This window comes from Pogoniulus pusillus, chromosome 25 (genome assembly GCF_015220805.1).
Source record: "Pogoniulus pusillus isolate bPogPus1 chromosome 25, bPogPus1.pri, whole genome shotgun sequence".
NCBI lineage: Eukaryota > Metazoa > Chordata > Aves > Piciformes > Lybiidae > Pogoniulus > Pogoniulus pusillus.
The window spans coordinates 21,040,043-21,046,042 of NC_087288.1; positions in this window are offsets into that span (position 1 = coordinate 21,040,043).

Here is a 6,000-nt window from a genome sequence, read left to right on the forward strand (position 1 = left end):
CTTCTATAGTTCTGGATATAGCTGTATATATTGTAAGTAACTGCTTGTGCATTGTGCTAAGCTGTAAATACAAAGCCTCATTCCTTAATTTCCATCTCGGCTGAGTCTAGTCTGGGTGATTTCATAGGACTGTGTTGGGGGGGGGTAATACCTAAACCATCACAATATATGAATCTGAGATGTAACTGCCTGGAAAACAAATTTGAGATTCATTAAATTAATCACGTTTAAAGGGAGTGAGATCAGAGGTATGGACAAAAGAAAGCATACTTTTTTACTGCTGTCTGTAGTATCTATGCAATATTATAGGTGTTAAGTTAGCCACAGGAGGGCTCTCATGTTCTTTATTTCAAGAGCTACACTAGTAGTTACTGAATGTGGTGTTAAAAACAAATTTATATTCCCATAACAAGAATATTTGGCAATGCTGCCTCATTTCACAGGGCTTACTCTGGTTGTGAGCAAATAGCATTTAAAACATGGTGCTAGCAAGCATGCTTCACTTCTTCATATAAAAACACCCATTAAAATACTTTCATAAGATCAACTATTTCTTGATAAAGCAGGAAGGGAGAAGGAGTCCAGGCTGTAAAGAATTTCTTGTATAGCTGGGCACTGACTACAGGCTGGTGTTTAGTCTTGAGAGAATGGTAAGCTACATACAGACATTTGTACCTCTGGCCCCTCGCCTGCACAAGGATTAACCACACGTTGACATCTGGAGCTGTACAGCCTCCCAGGGCTGTGTTGTGGCTAGGCAACAGCCTATTAGAGGAAGTCTGAGGAACAGCTCTGCATGTTGGCTGCTCTTGCAGAATTTCTACTTAAAAGAGACAGAAAGTCCTCGGGGTGCCTATAGCAACTTCCCAAGGTATATGGTGCTTCACAGTCCTGCAGTTAGTCTTGAAACAGCCTCAGGAAGAAGGCAAGAAATAATAGCCTCATTTAAGCAGTGAAGAACTGAGCAGCTAGATTCAAAGAGGGATTAACACACTCAAGTGCAGGGTCATGATCCAAATCTTTTGCCTGTTTCTTCCAAGCAGCAGCTTGCTTCTAACACTGCCTAAGTTCACTGGAGGCCTCCATGCTCTGTTTGCAATTCCAGAAATGCTAGACTCTGTGCTGTCCAAATACCCCTATTGGCCTCCGCTTGAAAAGCTAGGCTCTGCAAGCTAAAAGATGTGGGATCCCCTTAGTTCCCAGAGCGTTTTTCAGGTGTAAGATCATCCATTCTGTTTCACTGCTAGCATCTTATCTGTCTCCATTGTGGCCTCTAGCAGTCTGCCCCTTCTCAAAGAAGACACAAAAAGGGTATGGAGGCTAGCATTTGTCAAACTCTTTTCTAAATAAGCAGTTTGGAGGCTCCTAGTTTTGCAGTGGAGAGAATTTACTGGATACAAAACAGGTTGTGCACTTGACCTCAGGGCATGCAAAAGGTTTTGGAGCTGCTCTGTTTAGCTGTATAGAAATAGATAATTGGATCCTCACAAAAATCACTTGTAAATTTTCTGCTCAAAATTTGATCTGGAGCATGTTTGGACTACAATTTTAGTCTTTCATGGTAGCCATGTGTCTACTAAGAACACTTGCTTGTGTATATGGGAGTCCTTTCTCTTCCAACAGAAATACTCTAACACCAAGTTAAATTTTGCTCTTGTTGATTCTCATTCCTAATACAGCATTTATTCTTGAAGCTGTCATCGTGTGGGCAAGAACATAAAATTCAAGACTTAAAGAGAAGCAGGATAGAATTTGTTTCTTTACAGTCCCCTGGGATTTGGCTTAAAGTTCCATATGGATCAGATTTGTTAAAAGCTGTTAAAATTTTCATTATTTTTCTACCTGAGTAGATTTTTTTTATCAGGAATTATGATCTTTTATCCTACATAGCTCTCCTAGGCTTTTCCCTCATTAGAAGGCTTCCTGGAAGTTCCCACTCCCAACTAGGCACAGTAGTGCTTGGTTGGATATGAAACCTTCAGAGAGGGAAGAAGCTCATATTCAGCTCAGTGTTTCATTATGTTGGCTGGGTTCCATGAGTTTCCTGCTCAATGGCTTTCTTATAACCCTGTCTTTTGGGGATTTCTGTTTCCTCTTCTACAGGAAGGAGCCCAGGAAGTGATTTAAATTTCACTTTGAGGCACTACTCAATACAGCTTGACTTTGAAGCTTTTAGGTCTTTGACAGGCTCCAGTCATAAATTTGGGCATAGGACTAACATAGTAAGTCACTGCATCTGGTTTCTAACTGTTTACCTAAGACCTAGCTTGCCCTTCCTGCCGATGGTATTACTCTTTTGTGGGTTTGCTCTGTTAGCCAGAATGAAAATTGCATTTCCTGTAATTCGTTTATGTTGCAGTACCCTTCAACAATTTAATTTCTGAAAGATCAGAATCTGTAACGTTGTTTTGGGTTTTGTAATAAGCCCTTCCCCAGAAATGAAGGTAATTTATTCTTAAGAGGTTAGTCAGTTAAATGCAAACCATTCCAATGGTTTCCAAATATGGCTGAAGGATTTTTCTTCTGGTAAACTTGCCATCACAAGATGTCTGGATGAAAAAGATGCAGACTCTAGGTGATTTCATTCACTCTCCTTGTCAGTTAGCATCATTTTCACTTGTGAGTCAAAGTTTGGTTAGTGGTTCTTCTCCTTGCTTGTCAGAGCTTGCATGTTTGAAATGTCACTGCTTCAGTCCTTGTTTTCCATAATTGCTTTCCTTCCATTAGCCAAAGCTTTAAATGACTTTTCTTCTCTACCTTTAGCATTCTTGGTCTGTCTTTGCAGGACTTTCTATTGTATTTATTGTTGCCTTAAACACTCAACTCAAAATTTTCACCTTTTCCAACACATCCAATTTTAGTTTGTCTTTCATGATGTCATTTTCCTACATCCTAGTTGTTCAGGCTAGCGTAATGGAAGATTAAAGGAAGGAAAGAGAATATACTAGAAATACTCCCTGTCCATGAAACTACAAGCCATTTGGTACTTAGATCACCTGCTGTTTGTGGTATGCCACAGAAGGATTTCCTTTTGCATCAGCTGCTTGCATGCAAAACTAGGAAAATAAAGCAACACAGAAAAGAGAAGGCTTGGCGTGTTAAACAGTTGTTTGCTCTCCAACAGCACTCCCGACTGTCTTTTAAAGGCTTTCCATGGTGAAGATCAAAGCCATTTATTGCAGTTCTTTAGTATTCCTAGCCTTCCTTGCAACAGACAGAGAATGGGCTGTTCCACATGTTAGCGTCATCCTCCTCAATGTTCTTTTCTTTGGAAGAATTATTTCCCCTTCTTTTTAAGGCCAGGTTTTCTTGTCATCCTTGGAATATTTGCCCCCTGCATACACTTCATTGCATGTGTCATTACTGTTTCTGAAACGGGAAGATGTGGAAAGGATCTCTTAAGTTAATATTCTCAGGCCTTTTTCTTGTTGATCTGAATGACTCATATTCAGCTTGCGGTCCAACGTCATCCACAGGATGCCAATACCAATAGTCATTTTGCAATTTACTGGGATCTATTGTAAGTGCAAAAGCTTTTCCTAGCTTTTCCTTGGCTTTATTTGTGATTTTGTCTTTCGACATCCTCATAATCCTTCCTGGCTTTGTCATTTGCAGATTTGTTATCCATTTTATATCTATTCCTGTTGAGTCTACTCTAGGGAACCTAGCTAAGCCATAGCTGTCCAAAGTGGAGGTTCCTAAAGTCAGGTAAATTAATTATCACCTGAAAGGTGGACAGTTAAATCTAATCCACGTAGGAGTAAACAAGAACATAGTTACTACTGAATAAGTCAGTGTAATAAATAACTGGCTAACCATCTTCTCCAAAAAGCATTCAGGCAACTGTTGGAACTGAGAAGGTGTGCTTTGTTTCTTTACATAGAAGCCAGCAGTCTTGTAAATAGCCGGGGCAAGGGGAAGCCATGGGAAGCCATTAGAAGCCATTATACAGACTACGTACATTGCCAAAGGGAGACTCGCAAGTGCCTCAGCTATGGCAGTGCAACAGCCACTGCTCCTGAGTTCTTGTAGATACACTGGTAGCAGTATATGAGATACTTCAGCCTGCAGTGGTCCAGTGAAAAGTAATCTTTCTTCTCTGTTTCGTTTTTTGAAACATGACACAAAGTTTCAGATTGCTGCCATAAATATTACATGGGCCTCAGAAATTATTTATAATCAGTGCATTTGAATTCAGAACCAGTACTTCAGAGGCAGTTTTACTTCTGGAAAATAGAGATCAAGTATGCATTTTGCCAGATTATCACCTGTCACTTCATAAGTAAAAAAAAGTGATAAATTAAATTATTAAGATTCAAACAGAATAGCGAAGTGCCTGAGGTTTGATTACTTGTACTTTGATGACTTGTAAAAGTAATCAAAAGGGTGGTTACTGGAGGCTCTCACTATGCCTCCTCTTATAAATACTTGATTTTTGTATCTTATATTGATAGGGGCAATTGTAAAGATGATACACTGAGTAATCTGGAAGAAAATAACTAACCTCCAAGCTTTCTGTCCTCAAGCTGAGGATGATGTTCTTTTGACTATATCAGTCCCTTGAAAGGGTTAAGGAGCAAGATCAAGAAAAACAGTAAATACATATTTTTTTTCTGTCTATTTAAATTCACTATGATTCTGCCAAGACCAGCAAATAATGTGCCAGACTGGGAACAAGCAAGCCATGCTGCCACAGAAACTTTACATTGTCCTAAAATCACCAAGGGTGTCAAAATAGGCACTAGGGAAAGCTCCCAGCATAAAAGATCATCCATTTATTTTTTTTTTTCATTTGTTTATTGTTCAGCCCGTGGCAAGGTGAGTATGCTAGTGAGAAGGGAGCCGTAGGGACTACAAAGTATTTCTGTGGGCTTTGAGGCTGTATAGGCTGTGAGAAGCAAAGCATAATTCAGACTACCGAGTCAGCCTTAGACAGTGCCTGGAAAATACTGTGTATGTTCTGGTTATTCTTATTCACATCTAGCTTTATGGTTTTTCTGAGTCCTCAGAAAATTATTGAGGAATAAATTTGACAATTTTGGCTCTATCTTTCAGATAAACAACTGCAGTGCACTGCTTGTGCCGTCTTTCCTTGAGGAGAACTTACTGCAGGACATTTTTCTAATTCTGTTGAGATTGAGCTGTTTACAAAAATAAAAATGAAAAAATACTCTTGTCAAAGCACTAGCCATTATTTAAAGCTGCAAACCCATTTCTCTTCTGTCCAAGAGTCAGATTCCTAATTCGTTGATCGTTGGGCACATTGGTGGGTGTTGTCAACCTGAAAGTTCCTGGGGAGCAATGGTGTATTTAAAACTATCGTGGAAAAGAACACACATATTCCAATGGGGAAAATGACCACATTGTTCAGAGAAGTAGAGGTATGAAAAGCTGAATTTCAGGGTAGTTCTAGTCTTTATACTTGAAGTCTTACATGGCTGGAAGAGTGTATGGTAGCTTCAAACTGTTTACTTACGTTAGGTAAGTGTTTCAAAATACCATGCTGAACACGCTGCTGTTTCATGTGTTGTCTTTTGAGTAGCCACCTCACACATAGCTTCAGCGTTGGAGTAGCACCTGAGAATCTCTGTTCTTCACTTGTTGATATCTCTGGCCTTAGTCTAGAAAATGATCCTGATCATACCAAACTAAAGGCTCACTGCCCTTCATGAGAGATGGGAGAAACCCAGGTAGTCCATATGGGAGAAGTAACAATGGCCAGGTTTGTGAAAACAGATTCTGAAGGGAGGCTGAATCCCATTATTTAATCTAGTTAAAGGTAAAAGGAGATTAATATTGTGATTATGAGACAGATAGCTAGTCACAGAATAATTAAAGTTGAAAGAGCCTTTGGGAGGTCTCCAGTCCAACTTTTCCCTCAAAATAGAGACCAATGATGAACTCAGACCAACTTGCTTAGGATTTTGAAGACCCAGGTTTTAAGAACCTCCAAGAGGGAGAGTTTACAACCTTTTCCAGTCCATAATGATCCTTATAGTG